Raw genomic sequence first — 15,675 nt, 5'->3', positions numbered from 1 at the left:
ATTCATTGTTTACCACAGGGTGGGCAATCCATATTAGGGTGGTATTATGGTGTTAAGGTTGGTGTGCTGCAGTCGATGGGGTCACAAAGAGTCAGACACTACTTAGCAACTGAACAACAACAACAAAGTATTAAGATTAAATATTCTGTGAAAAGTATAGAGGTTTATTGTCATAGTTGATCCAAAATTTTAAAAACATACTCCCTACTTTCTATGCAGTTTATGTTACTGTTAAACAAACCATTAACCCTGAAATGTGTCACTATTCCTCCCCAGTGGGTATGTAAGATCTGAGTACTGAGAACCTAGAGTTGAGTGAAGGATCAAGCTCTGAGGCCTCTATTAAGGAAATAGAGAAGAAAAGTCCTCAAAGATAAGCATTTGTGAAATCAACTAGAATAGACACAATGGCAAAATAAAAGTAAAGGTTTTTAACTTTCTTGTATAAGCATTTCTTAGAATATCCATTTTGAAGCAAGACTAGCGATGTTCGCTAGCAAGACTAGCGAATTTTAGGTTCTTGCTTTGTTGCAAAATAATTCAGAGATGAAGTGATAGGTAAAAAGGGGATTTATTTAGAAAGAAACAGGATGGGCCATCTCAGAAGGTGAGAGAGCCTTGAAATATGGCATAGCTAGTTTTTATGGGCTGGGTAATTTGATAAGCTAATGAGTGGGAGGATTATTCCAGTTACCTAGGGGAGGGGGCAATAATTTTTAGGAACTGGGTCACCATTCACTTTTTGACATTTTATGGTTGGCCTCAGAACTGTCATGGTGCTGATATGTAATTTATATGCTCATGTATTACAGTGAGCCTATAATGAGACTCAAGGTCCCCTGGAAGCTGAATCTTCTGCCATCTTGTATGGTTCCAATCAGTCTTTGTCATGTCCTCAGTTCAGTTCAGTTCAGTCGCTCAGTCATGTCCAACTCTTTGCAACCCCATGAATCGCAGCATGCCAGGCCTCCTTGTCCATCACCAACTCCTGGAGTTCACTCAGAGTTCCATCCATCGAGTCAGTGATGCCATCCAGCCATCTCATCCTCTGTTGTCCCCTTCTCCTCCTGCCCCCAATCCCTCCCAGCATCAAAGTCTTCTCCAGTGAGTCAACTCTTCGCATGAGATGGCCAAAGTACTGGAGTTTCAACTTTAGCATCATTCCTTCCAAAGAAATCCCCAATCTCCTTTGGAATGGACTGGTTGGATCTCCTTGCACTCCAAGGAACTCTCAACTATATATTTCTCTTAAAGGTTGTGTCTTGCCTCCTTCCCTCCTGTTTCAGAGACATTCATGCCCTGTTGTCCATATGGCTTATCCATTCCAGGAATAAAATATCAGTCTAGATGGCAGACTGGTCTATCTTACTGTGTCCACAAGCCTCAAAAATGCCTTAGAGTTTCTCTGAAAGCTTGCACTGGTCACAGTGTGTAAATTCTCACAATAGTTCTATGATAGGAGTATTATTATCAGCTAAATTTTACAGATAAGGAAATGGAGATTGACAAGATAAAATAACTTGTGTTAAGATCACAAATCTAAGAAGTACCAATGAGGGCTTAACTCTAACCCTGCATTTCTATACTTGCCTAGCTGTACCAAGGCCCAAATTTGGCACTCGTGTCAGTCTTCCTTCTCATTCAGCCTTCTCAGCCATCAGTCATCAAGACCTATTTTTTTTTTAACTCTATAAATAGTTTTGCATTTGTTCTCACTTTCTGTTACTACTATTCCTGGCCTCCTTTCAGGGTCTTTCACTTCTAGCCTGCATTACTCTAGTTCTAATAGTTACCTAGTCTTCCTTCAAATATTGTTCTATTTCCAATCCATCCTCCATATTATTGTCTGAGTGATTTTGATCCTGAATCTTCCCTGATTAAAAGTTTTCATTAACTCTTTAGAACCTCCAAAGTAAATCCAGACTCTTAGTTTGATATGAAAGAGTCTTGGATATCTTCCCTCTTCTTATGTCTTTCATTCTGGTCTAAATCCAACTGTACTACATTTGGAATGTAGTACAACTCCTCTACCTGGCTGCAAAGTCCACACAAGAAACAGGGTCATATCTGTCTGCCGTCACTCAAACAGTTACGCTCATGGACTTCCAGAAAATTTTCTGTCTCTGTGACTAATTATTCAAAATTTTATTTTTAAAGTGCAAAAAGTTTTACCAACTATGTGTAGGTAGCCATGGATATTAATATTCCTAAAAGGCAATGAGGGAGTAAAAGGAGATGACTTTTTTCCTGCAGCTCTACAAACATGCCTCCTGTGAATGCCTGGGAGATCCATTTTCTTTTTCCGCAGTGAAACTGGTAGTAGGTTTTTAGATTACTCGACCGTTTAAGGAAAATACACTTCCAAAATATATGCTATATAAAAAGCTTTTTCTTACTCCCTAGATACCATTTATTTCATTGTGTGGAATTGTCAAATATCAAACCATGATTACAAGATTTGATGTAGTACATTTAAATATAGTTAAAATATTTCCTCCCTTTCAGGGCAATCCTTCCTGCTCTTTTGATAGTAGGCTCAGCCTAATATCTTGCTGTGACCAATGAATTGAAGTGGAAATGGTGATGCCAGCTCCAAGGAGAAGTTTTAAGAGCCTCTACATGGTTCCATGATTCCAACAATGTCTAGATATAGGCTTCTTTTTCATCCTGGATGCCAAGATTAAAGAAAGTTGTCTACACTTTTGTCGATCAACTAACATGTAAGAAAAAAAAACCTTTGTTACAGTAAGCCACCAAGATTTGGGGATTAATTGTAACTCCAGAATATCTTAGCCAAAGTGAACTGATACTCTTGGGGCTTTGACATTTTCCTTCTCCATACTCCACCATGCAGATTATTTATATACTCTCATCCATATTCATTTAAGCATCTTTGGTTGGTTTCCATACATAAGTATATATCTTTAAAATTCTAAATGGAGGATATTGTTTCTCAAAAGTCTGATGATGTATGGGAGGGAACCTAATGTCATTTGATCAGATTGCCTATACAGTTTGGCCCTTAGTCTCATCAGATTCAATTAACCTGAGCTCCAAAATATCCATCCCCCCTAAAAAAATTCCAGAAAATTTCAAAAAGCAAAACTTAAATTGGCTGCACAGTGGCTACTATTTATATAGCATTTACATTATATCAGGTATTTTAAGTATTTTAAAGATGATTATATCTGCTACTGTGGGCAAGAATCCCTTAGAGGAAATGGAGTAGCCCTCACAGTCAGCAAGAGTCCGAAATGCAGTACTTGGGTACAATCTCAAAAACTACAGAATGATCTCTGTTCATTTCCAAGGCAAACCATTCAGTATCACATTAATCCAAGTCTATGCCCCCAGCCACTAATGCCAAAGAAGCTGAACTTGAATGGTTCTATGATGACCTATAAGACCTTCTAGAACTATCAGCAAAAAAAGATGTTTTTTTCATTATAGGGGATTGGAATGCAAAAGTAGGAAGTCAAGAGATACCTGGAGTAACAGGCAAGTTTGGTCTTGGAATACAAAACGAAGCAGGGCAAAGGCTAACAGAGTTGTGCCAAGAGAATGCACTGGTCATAGCAAGCACCCTCTTCCAACAACACAAGAGACAACTCTACACATGGAAATCACCAGATGGTCAACACCAAAATCAGATTGATTATATTCTTTGCAGTCGAAGGTGGAGAAGCTCTATACAGTCAGCAAAAACAAAACCAGGAGCTGACTGTGGCTCAGATCATGAACTCCTTATTGTCAAATTCAGACTTAAGTTGAAGAAAGCAGGGAAAACCACTAGATCATTCAGATATGACAAATATCAAATCCCTTATGTTATACAGTGGAAGTAATAAATAAAATCAAAGGATTAGATCTGATAGAGTTCCTGAAGAACTATGGATAGAGATTTGTAACATTGTACAGGAGGCAGTGATCAAAACCATCCCAAAGAAAAAGAAATGCAAAAAAGGCAACATGGTTGTCTGAGAAGGCATTAAAAATAGCTGAGAAAAGAAGAGAAGCAAAAGGCAAAGGAGAAAAGGAAAGATATATCCATCTGAAGGCAGAGTTCCAAAGAATAGCGAAGAAAGATAAGAAAGATAAGTGCAAAGAAGTAGAGAAAAACAATAGAATGGGAAAGACTAGAGATCGCTTTAAGAAAATTAGAGATATCAAGGGAATATTTCATACAAAGATGGGAACAATAAAGGACAGAAATGATATGGACCTAACAGAAGTAGAAGACATTAAGAAGAGGTGGCAAGAATACATAGAAGAGTCATACGAAAAAGATCTTAACGACCCAGACTACAACGGTGTGATGACTCACCTAGAGGCAGACATCCTGGAGTGCAAAGTCAAGTGGGCCTTAAGAAGCATCACTATGAACAAAGCTAGAGGAGATGATGGAATCCCAGCTGAGCTATTTCATATCCTAAAAGATGATGCTGTGAAAGTGCTGCACTCAATATGACAACAAATTTGGAAAACTCAGCAGTGGCCACAGGACTGGAAAAGGTCAGTTTTCATTCCAGTCCGAAAGAAAGGCAATGCCAAAGAATGTTCAAACTACCACACAATTCCACTCATTTCATATGCTAGCAAAGTAATGCTCAAAATTCTCCAAGCCAGGCTTCAACAATATGTGAACCAAGAACTTCCAAATGTTCAAGCTCGATTTAGAAAAGGCAGAGGAACCAAATATCAAATTACAACATCTGTTGGATCATAGAAACAGCAAGAGAATTGCAGAAAAATATATGTCTGCTCCATTGACTACACTAAAACCTTTGACTGTGTGGATCACGACAAACTGTGGAAAATTCTTAAAGAGATGGGAGTACCAGACCACCTGACCTGCCTCCTGAGAAATCTGTATGCAGGTCAGGAAGCAACAGCTAGAACCAGACATGAAACAATGGACTGGTTCCAAATTGGGAAAGGAATATGTTAAGGCTGTATATTGTAACCCTGCTTATTTAACTTATATGCAAAGTATATCATGTGAAATGCCAGGCTGGATGAAGCAGAAGCTGGAATCAAGATTGCTGGGAGAAATATCAATAACCTCAGATATGCAGTTGACATAACCCTTATGTCAGAAACTGAAGAGGAACTAAGGAGCCTCTTGATGAAAGTGAAAGAGGAGAGGGGAAAAGTTGGCTTAAAACTCATCATCGAAAAAATGAAGATTAGGCATCTGGTCCCATCACCTCATGGCAAATAGATGGGGAAACAATGGAAACAGTGACAGACTTTATTTTCTTGGACTCCAAAAACACTGCAGATGGTGACCACAGCCATGAAATTAAAAGAGGCTTGCTCCTTGGAAGAAAAGCTATGACCAACCTAGACAGCATATTAAAAAGCAGAGACATTACTTTGCCAAAAAAGGTCCACCTAGTCAAAGCTATGGTGTTTCCCGTAGTCACGTGTGGATTGAGAGTTGGAACATGAAAGCTGAGCACCAAAAAATTTATGCTTTTGAACTGTGGTGTTGGAGAAGATTCTTGAGAGTCCCTTGGACTGCAAGGAGATTTATTTAAGCATTTATTCAAGAAAACAGCTTACTCTAATCCAATCTCCTCAACTTCAGCTCCACTGTTGCACTGAAAAATAATAGCTGACAATCATGGTGAAAAGGACTGTAGCCTACCAGTTTCCTCCATCCATGGGAACATTGATTTCCAGTCCATCCTAAAGGAAATCAGTTCTGAATACTCATTGGAAGGACTGATGCTGAAGCTGACACTTCAATACTTTGGCCATCTGATGTGAAGAGCTGACTCATTAGAAAAGACTCTGATGCTGGAAAATATTGAAGACAGGAGAAGAGGAGGATAGAGAATGAGATGGTTGGATGGCATCACAGAGTTGATGGACATGAGTTTGAGCAAGCTCCGGGAGTTGGTGAAGGACAGGGAAGCCTGGCGTGCTGCATTTCATGGTGTTGCAAAGAGTCAGACATGACTGAGCGACTGAACTGAACTGAACTGATATGGGAAGATGTGTGTAGGTTATATGTAAATGCTACAAGATTTTCTGTAACAGAAGGGATCCTGGAAATAATCCCCCATGGATACCGAAGGATGATTGGATAACATTTGAATATTCTATTGATATCCTTGACAAATTTCTGCTTAACCAACTCTAGTGGTAAGGAATTCACTCCTTCCGGAGGCAGCCCACCTCATTTGAGATAGCTTTACAAGTTAGAAATTTCTTTCTTCCAGCGGTATTTAGTTTTCCCTTAACTTCATACAGACAGTGGTTCTATTACAATTCTATACTCTCTGTGGTCGTGTGCCTCTCATTACTCTCTCTCTCTGTTCTCCTCCTCATGATCCATGAAAACAATAGTTGAAAAGCTGAACTTTATCAAAATTTAAAACTTCTGGGCTTCACTTATGGTCTGGTTGTTGGCCACCTGATGCGAAGAGCCAACTCATTGGGAAGGACCCAGATTCCGGGAAAGATTAAGGGCAAGAAGAGAAGGGGGTGGCGAAGGATGAGATGGTTAGATAATATCACTGACTCAACAGACATGACTGAGCAAACTTCAGGAGATAGTGAAGGACAGGGAAGCCTCACGTGCTATAGTTCATGGGGTTGCCAAGAGCTGGATAGGACTTAGCGACCAAACAACAACTATATGACATTTTGGAAAAAACAAAAACTATGGCAACAGTAAAAAAAAAAGGTCATTGATTGCCAGCAGCTGGGGTTGAGAGAGAGATGAATAGGCAGAGCACAGAGGATTTTTAGGGCAGTGAAAATACTTTTTATGGTACTATAATGATGAGTATGTGTCATTATACTTTTGTCCAAATCCATAGAACACACAAGGCTAATGTAAACTCTGGACTTTGGTTGATAATGGTGTGTCAATGTTGGTTAATTGATTGTAATAAATGCCCCAATCTGGTGGAGAAAGTCGATAATAGGGGAGGCTAGCGTGTGGGGAGAGGTGATATATGGGAGATCTTCTATCTTCTTCTTAATTTTTCTATGAACCTAAAACTGTTTTAAAAACATAAAGTCTTCAATTTTTAAAAAATATTTTATTCGAGACTCACTTCCCACATCTATAATATTCACCACAAAGAATTGTTGACATCTTATTTCTTCTTCTTCAGGTAGGTGCATATAAGTGTGTAGACAGCACGGGTAGAGGGTAGGGAGATGTAGGGATGGAAGAGGAAGGAGTAAGTCCAGGTAAATTAAAATAAGCTGGACTGCTAGCAGCTTCCTTATTATTCAGTTTTCTGAAGCAGGCAAGCAGATTAGGCCAGTCCCCAGCTCCTTTCCCACAATTTGTTGTTGTTTTTCAGTCACTAAGTCATGTCTGACTCTTTGCAATCTATGAACTACAGCATGCCAGGCTTCTCTCATAATAATCTATTGTAACAACTTTGGGAAAAAAGATGACATTTAGGGAGGGTCAGGATGGGGAACACGTGTATACCCGTGGCTGATTCATGTGAATGTATGGCAAAAACCACCACAATATTGTAAAGTAATTAGCCTCCAATTAAAAAAAAAAAAACTGATGTTTTAAGAATCTGTGCTGGTGAATTAAAATCTTACTTTATGCCTTTCCACTGAAATATGCCATGCTCTGATGGTGGCTGACCAAACATTAAATGTAGTTAAATGGAATAATTTAACAGCATTTATAACAATTTGGTTAATAGCATGAAATGGGCTTCCCTGGTAGCTCACCTGGTAAAGAATCTGCCTGCAATGCAGGAGACCTGGGTTCAATCCCTGGATTGGGAAGACCCCTGGAGAAGGGAATGGCTACCCACTCCAGTATTCTGGCCTGGAGAATTCCATGGACTGTATAGTCCATAGGGTCACAAAGAGTTGGACACGACTGTGCAACCTTCCTTTTCACTTTCAATACCTTTAAATAAACTGAGAAATAAGAGGGGAAATGGAGAGGAATACTTTGTTCAACTTGAATGGTTAGCCTAGAAAAGAAATGATCATAGTCAAGCAAATATAGAGATTCCCTAGGGCAAAGGAAGTAATCCAGATGATACTGGAACAACAGGCAGGGATGAGGACTGTTACGAACTACATGTCCGTATGTGTGTCTTGTCATATGTGTACAGATGAACAGCAGTACAATCATTTATTTCTTTGTAACCAAAATTAACTTTCTCTTTTCTTCCCCCAAACCCCATTTATATCAGTCAAGAGGAAAACACTCAATCTTGCCACCAAGTATTATAACACATTGATCCCCTGACCTGTGGTGTGAGGGCCATGATGACAGGAAAAGCCAGATAGAAGCTACTAGAACTGTCTCTACCTAGGAAAATAGTAAACCAAAAACAATGATATATTCTTAGAAATTAGTGCCACCATCGAGAACTTGAAGGACGCAGGGGCAGTTCCCACCACATCAGCATGTAGCTTGCCTATTTGGCTGTGAGGGGACAGGCAGCAGAGACCAACACAGCCTTCAACATGACACCATTTCCCAGGGTGATCAGTCAGCTACCTGGTGGCAGGCTGACTGTTTTCTCCAAAGAATTTCTCCTTATTTCTCCCTTTAGTAGTGTTTGGATCTACAGGGGATAAAAGCCTGAATCTGCCCAATTCTAGAGATATACCATGAATTTTCTGTATTTTTACTGCCTCATCTTTAAAACAGAGATGGTAATACTACCAATCTCATAGGTTATTATAAAATCAAATTAGATAAAGCATGTGAAAGCTGAAAGTAAATCCTCAGTAAATATTATCCAACATCATTGTAGTGGAAGGGGAGCTTTTGGATCTGTTGGTGCCCTCTGCTCCTTACTTGCCTCCCACACTAATAATGTAGCTTGTTGTTCGATGCCTGGGAGTGAGCAGGACTGCATGATTACCCCAGGCATCACTCTGGCTCTCACAGGCTTACTGATTCTTTGAGCCTCAGATGAGCCCTCCATATGGACCCCCTTTAGAGTGGCCTACCTGAAGCTTCTGCTGGTGTTCCCTTGCCTCCTGCAGTAGTGACTCCCTTTAGATACACTGATTTATTGATGGTTGGTTATTTCCTGTGCTTCCTAAGGTGCTAATATATTCAGTATTTTGCCTTACTCAACATTTATTGTTTATAATATCTATGCTCTTGCAGGCTCTGGCTTTGATGATCCAAGCTAAATCATTTTAGAAATCAAAACAAACAACTTTCCTCTGAAGTCTAAGCCCTTGCATATCAAAAGCTCTTTGGTTTCAGACTGTTTGCCTGCTGAGTGTTTAAACAATTCCACTTAACATCTCTACAAATGTCTTTGTTGTAGAACTTTATCTGCTTTACCCTGAGGCAATGAACATTAGTCTAGTGGGTGAGAATTTACGAACATAGAAAATAATTTCAAGGAAAAAAATTGCCAAACGATAGAAATTGGTAAATATGATGGACTGACCTTACATGGAAGATAGATACACCATATACATGCTTTAAACACATAGAAACACTGCCAAAAATTTAAAAATACCGTTTTCAATTTTTTGGTGAACTCAAAATTAAGAAAAGGAAAATGCAAAGGAAATGAACAGGAAATCAAAGTTGGAATAGTGAGTAATAATTATAAGCTTATCAAGACAGTATACAGTTCATAAAAGCAGTGGGCTAGAATTTTAATGTTTGTTTTAGGAGGCAAATCCATGTCATGGGTGCCATGCATGGATTACAACAGAGTTGAGGGAGTTACATATGGCTGGCAGAAACTATATGCTGCCTTCTCTAAGGACTACCTCTGGTTTGGGGTAAAACAAAGCATACGTACCAATACATATGAAACAAACATGGAACCAAGTGAAAAACTCAAAATACATAGCATCTTGGTAAATGACAAGTGGGCAATAAGAAATCACTGGTGAAATGATGGACTGTTCGATAAATAGAATACAAAAAAGATCTTAATGAACCAGATAACCACGATGGTGTGATCACTCACCTAGAGCCATATATCTTGGAGTGCAAAGTCAAGTGGACCTTAGGAAGCATCACTACAAACAAAGCTAGTGGAGGTGATGGAATTCCAGCTAAGCTATTTCAAATCTTAAAAGATGATGCTGTGAAAGTGCTGCACTCAATATGCTGGCAAATTTGGAAAGCCCAGCAGTGGCTACTGGACTGGAAAACATCAGTTTTCATTCCAACCCAAAAGAAAGGCTATGTCAAAAAATGTTCAAACTATTGCACCACCGCACTCATCTCCAAGCTAGGCTTCAACAGTACGTGAACTGAGAACCTCCAAAAGTCAAGCTGAATATAGAAATGGCAGAGGAACCAAAGGTCGAATTGCCAGCATCTGTAGGATCATAGAAAAAGCAAGAGAGTTCCAGAAAAATATCTAAGTCTGCTTCACTTACTATGCTAAAGCCTTGACTGTGTAGATCATAACAAACTGTGGAAAACTGTTAAAGAAATGGGAATACCAGACCATCTCATTTGCCTTCTGAGAAACCTGTATTCAGGTCAAGAAGCCACTATTAGAACTGGACATGGAACAACAGACTGGTTCAAAATTGGGAAAGGAGTACTTTAAGGCTGTATACTATCACCCTGCTTGCTTAACTTATGTGCAGACTACATCCTGTGAAATGCCGGGCTGGATGAAACACAAGCTGAAATCAAGATTGCCAGGAGAAATATCAATAACCTCAGATATGCAGTTGATATAACCCTCATGGCAGAAGGCGAAGAGGAACTAAAGAGCCTCTTGATGAAAGTGAAAGAAGAGAGTGAAAAAGCCAGCTTAAAACTCAGCATTGAAAAAACAAAGATCATGGCATCTAGTCGCAACACTTCATGGCAAATAGATGGGGAAACAATGGAAACGGTGACAGACTTTATTTTCTTGGGCTCCAAAATCACTGCAGATGGGACTGCGGCCATGAAATTAAAAGACATAGCTTGCTCCTTGGGAGAAAAGCTATGACAAACCTAGATAGCATATTAAACAGAAGAGACTTTACTTTGACCACAAAGGTTTATCTAGTCAAAGCTAGGATTTTTCCAGTAGTCTTGTATGGATGCGAGCGTTGTACCATAAAGAAGGCTGAGCACCCAAGAATTGATGCCTCTGAACTGTCGTGTTGGGAAGGCTCTTGAGAGTCCCTTGGACTGCAAGGAGATCCAACCAGTCAATCCTAAAGGAAATCAATCCTGAGTATACATTGGAGGGGCTGATGCTGAAGTTGAAACTCCAATACTTTGGCCACGTGATACAAAGAGTTGACTCATTAGAAAAGACTGATGCTGGGAAAGATTGAAGGCAGGAGGAGAAGGGGACGACAGAAGATGAGATGGGTGGATGGTATCACTGACTCGATGGACATGAGTTTGAGTAAGCTCCGGGAATTGGTGATGGACAGGGAAGCCTGGCATGCTGCAGTGCGTGGGCTCACAAAGAATCAGACATGGAGAAAACAAGATGGCAGAGGAGTAGGTGGACATGGAGTATATCTCTCTCCACAGATACATCAGGAATACACTGTCAGACACAAGTGCATGCAGAACACCAGATGAGAACAGACAGGAGTATCTGAGCAGTGGAAAAGAGTATACAGAACCATGCAAAACTCAGTATGACAAAGGAACTAGGGGGAAATAACAGGAGAGTTGGTAGGACTGGACTTGCCCTCGGTGGGTTGGGGAGCTGAAGCAGGGGTCCAGTCCCCACATCAGGGGAATCGTCTGAGTCAGAGGAGAAACATTTAAGGCTGAGAGTGAAACAACTGACCTGTGGCAGCCTAAATGGAATGAGGCTCCTTGACTCATATATGGCTCCTTGTTGTAGCCATACATACCCCAGACACAGGTCCCCTGGAAGGTGCAGCGAGGAGCTGGGAGCTGAAGTTTAGGGATTGTGGAGCAATCCCAGGGCTGCTGTTAACTGTGGAGAGATGGATCGAGGGGATGTCAGGGAGGAGATTGTGGTGGAAAATGGCTGTGGAGGAAAGCCGGGCAGTCATGGAAGCAAGCAGATACTGCTGAGTTATGTGTAGGGGGTGGAGCCATCACCATAGCCTCTCTCTCCCTACACGCCAGCATCAGCAGCTGAACAATAGAGAGGCTGGCCCATCAAACACCTGATGCACTGAACTAAAGAGTAGGACCCCACCCAGGCTGCTCCTTTAAGTGACTAATGTGCCAGACTACAGAGTGGGACCCCACCCAGGGTACCCCTTTAAGTGCCTGATGCACTGATCTGCAGAGTAGGACCCAGCCATGGGGGCCCCCTCTATGTGCCTTATGTGTCAAACAACAGAGAAGGGCCCCAGGCAAGGGAGCCCTCTAAGTCCCTGAACGGGCAGAGCTACAGAGAAAGACTGGCCAAAGAGGCCTTCTGATCACCAGCTACAAGAGGCTCAAAAAAAGATTCTGATAGGGCCATCATTCTTTCTGTGGAGGCAGTCCATGCCCCTGCATACTTGGCGCTGTCAGCGACCCCGCAAGCCAAGCAGCCGTGCCACCTTCAGGCTCGGTTCTCACTGGGGCAGAGCTGCCACAGGCAAAATAGTCTTGCGTCTATGCGCACAGGGTCACTTTGCTTGTGTCCAACTCTTTGCGACCCCGGTGGACTGTAGCCTGCCAGGCTCCTCAATCAGGAGGGTTCTCCAGGTAAGAATACTAGAGCATATTGACCAATACTGGTTGCTATACCCTTCTAGAGCACTATATTTCCTGCTGCCTTAGCCGCCAATTCTGCTGAGTACCTGGGGCTGCCAGAACCCCTGCAACCCAAGCAGCTGTACCACCTCCACACTTGGCCCTCACAGGGGCAAACTCAAGTCCTCCAGGGCAGCCTCAGGAGCAAACCCTAGTGGACGACCCACATGCAGAGGTGGAAAAAACACTACAATTGAAACCAGGAGCAGTGTGGCTAAGAAAGAAGACCCAAAACCTTCCCACCAGCTGTACAAGCTGCAGATTAAATTCACACAATCAACTAGGCAGACTCTATGTCTATGGAACATACAAAAGGACATTGAGATCTCCCACAAAAGAAAATGCACTAGTTCTGATAGCTGTAGACATTGGAGGCAAGAACACACAGGTGTAGGACCAGATTAGAATCTGAGTGGTCCCCACAGCAGGTCCAGAGATCAACACAGTGTTGGAGGTCACCCTAGAGAGGTGAGGTGGACTGTGACTCCTAGTGAGGGAAAGGACTCAGAGAGCAGTGACTCAAGAAAAACATTTATTATTCTTATGTTTTGACTTGTTCTGTAGATTCTTTTGGATTTTTTTCTTTTTCTTTTTTTCCCCCTCTGTTGTAGTTGTTGACTTTATTGGCACTATGAAATCTAATTAAACTTTTTGAGCTTTCTTTATTTTTTTTTCAGTCACTTTTTTTATTGTTATAAACCTCTGCCTCTATGTTGGGCTTTTGCAGTTGTGTGGAGTTTTCCTTTTTCTTTTTTTTTTTTTCTTCTTTTCTCTTTTTTAAATTTTAATTTTTTAAACCTATTATTATTTTTTCTACATTTATTCCTTTGCTTGCTTTTCCTACTGTTCTTTTCTCCTTGCAATTAATCTTTAATATATATAATCTTCTTTATCTACCTCTATTTAACTTTGCATATCTGTTCTTTCTTTATTTTCCTCTCAACATATTTATTAGTTTTATTTTCATTGTTTTTATTCCCCAGTTGGCACCTTACTTTATTTTTGTTTTATAGTTTGTGTTTTAATTAGTTTTGTTAACTGGTAGACATAATTTTTGGTTTCCTTTGACAGGTCAATCTATTGTACTCTATTTTTGTTGGATTGTTTTGACTTTGCTTATGGGTGTATATGTATGTGTGTATATTCAGTCATACTTTGTATTGTTGTTATAAATTTCTGTCTCTACATTGGGATTTTGGAGTTGTGTAGAATTTTCCTTTTTTTTTTTTCTTTTTCCTTTCTTCTTTTTTAATTTACTCTTCATTATAATTTTAATTTTTAATTTTTTAAACTATTATATTTTTTATACATTTATTCCTTTGTTTGTTTTCTTACTGTTCCTGTCCCCTTGCAGTTAATCTTTAATGTATATAAATTTTCATTTACCTCTATTTTACTTTACATATCTATTCTTTCTTTCCTTTCCTCTCAACATATTAGTTAGTTTTGTTTTCATTGCTTTATTCTCCTCTGGACACCCTGCTTTAGCTTTGCTTTACAGTTTGTGCTTTAGTTAGTTTTGTTCTTAACTGGTAAATATAATTTTTGATTTCCTTTGTTCTCTGGGGCAATCTACTGTACTTTATTTTTTGGGGACTGTTTTGACTTGCTTATGAGTGTATATGTATTTACACCATTATTTTAATTATTGTTTGCCTGATTTTGTAACTGCCATTTGTCTAGGATTTCTCTTTGGTTTCTCATTTTTGGTTATTTGTTTTAATCTCACTTAATGCCATGACAAACCACTTGTGGAATCTTCGTTCCTGACCAGAGATCAATCACTGACTCCAAGACCCTAGATTCCCAAGAACTAACCCTAGAGAGTATCAAATAGTAAGAACTCACACAAAGGAAATCACTTGAATTCAAGACCCAGCATCACCTGACCACCAGTAGCACCCTGTGCAGAATGCCTCATCTAAACAACAAACAAAACAAAAACACAAACCCAGTCATCAGCAGACAAGATTACCAATGCACTCAGCCTTGACCATCAGAGAAAAAACAAACAAATAAAAAACTCAGCACAAATCTCAACGTGTAAAAAGCTTGCACAAACCACTGGACCAAAATTCAATTCATTCAGTTCAGTCGCTCAGTTGTGTCCAAGTCTTTGTGACCCCATGGACTGCAGCATGCCAGGGCTCCCTGTCCATCACCAACTCCCGGAGTTTACTCAAGCTCATGTCTGTTGAGTCGGTGGTGCCATCCAACCACCTAATCCTCTGTTGTCCCCTTCTCCTCCTGCCATCAATCTTTCCCAGCATCAGGGTCTTTTTAAATCAGTCAGTTCTTTGCATCAGGTGGTCAAAGTATTGGAGCTTCAGCTTCAGCATCAGTCCTTCCAATGAACACTCAGGACTGATCTCCTTTAGGATGGACTGGTTGGATCTCCTTGCAGTCCAAGGGACTCTCAAGAGTCTCTCCAACACCACAGTTCAAAAGCATCAGTTCTTGAGTGCTCAGCTTTCTTCACAGTCCAACTCTCACATCCATACATGACCACAGGAAAAACCATAGCCTTGACAAGATGGATCTTTTTTGAAAAAGTTATGTCTCTGCTTTTTAATAGGCTGTCTAGGTTGGTCATAACTTTCCTTTCAAGGAGTAAGTGTCTTTTAATTTTATGGCTGCAGTCACCATCTGCAGTGATTTTGGAGCCCAAAAATATAAAGTCTGTCACTGTCTCCAGTTTCCCCATCTATTTGCCATGAAGTGATGGGACCAGATGTCATGATCTTAGTTTTCTGAATGTTGAGTTTTAAGCCAACTATTTTCACTCTCCTCTTTCACTTTCATCAAGAAGCTCTTTAGTTCTTCTTTGCTTTCTGCCATAAGAGTGGTGTCATCTGCATATCTGAGGACCAAAATTCGGAGGGCAGAAACCACAAGGAAGAAATAAAATTCTTGATGCCTGGGAAAAAGAGACCTCAAACACAATAAGTTAAAAAAATAATAATGAAAAGGGAGAGAAATACTACCCAAATGAAGAAAAAAACTAA

At 40.3% G+C, this 15,675-nt stretch overlaps 1 long non-coding RNA gene across 1 annotated transcript; it reads right to left on the bottom strand.

Annotated features, from left to right (window-relative positions):
- Positions 1 to 1,186: 1,186 nt before the first annotated feature.
- Positions 1,187 to 14,584, bottom strand: LOC120856951. Its single transcript, XR_005719525.1, has 3 exons — positions 14,460 to 14,584; positions 5,559 to 5,566; positions 1,187 to 1,199 (listed from the first exon to the last, which is right to left on the bottom strand). It is a non-coding gene; the product is annotated as an uncharacterized LOC120856951 (long non-coding RNA).
- Between the last annotated feature and the right edge of the window lie 1,091 nt (positions 14,585 to 15,675).

Source organism: Oryx dammah, unplaced genomic scaffold (assembly GCF_014754425.2).
Source record: "Oryx dammah isolate SB20612 unplaced genomic scaffold, SCBI_Odam_1.1 HiC_scaffold_28, whole genome shotgun sequence".
In the NCBI taxonomy this organism is placed as follows: Eukaryota; Metazoa; Chordata; class Mammalia; order Artiodactyla; family Bovidae; genus Oryx; species Oryx dammah.
Note: the sequence above shows the minus strand (reverse complement) of the source record. Positions and strands in the feature narration are given on the sequence as shown.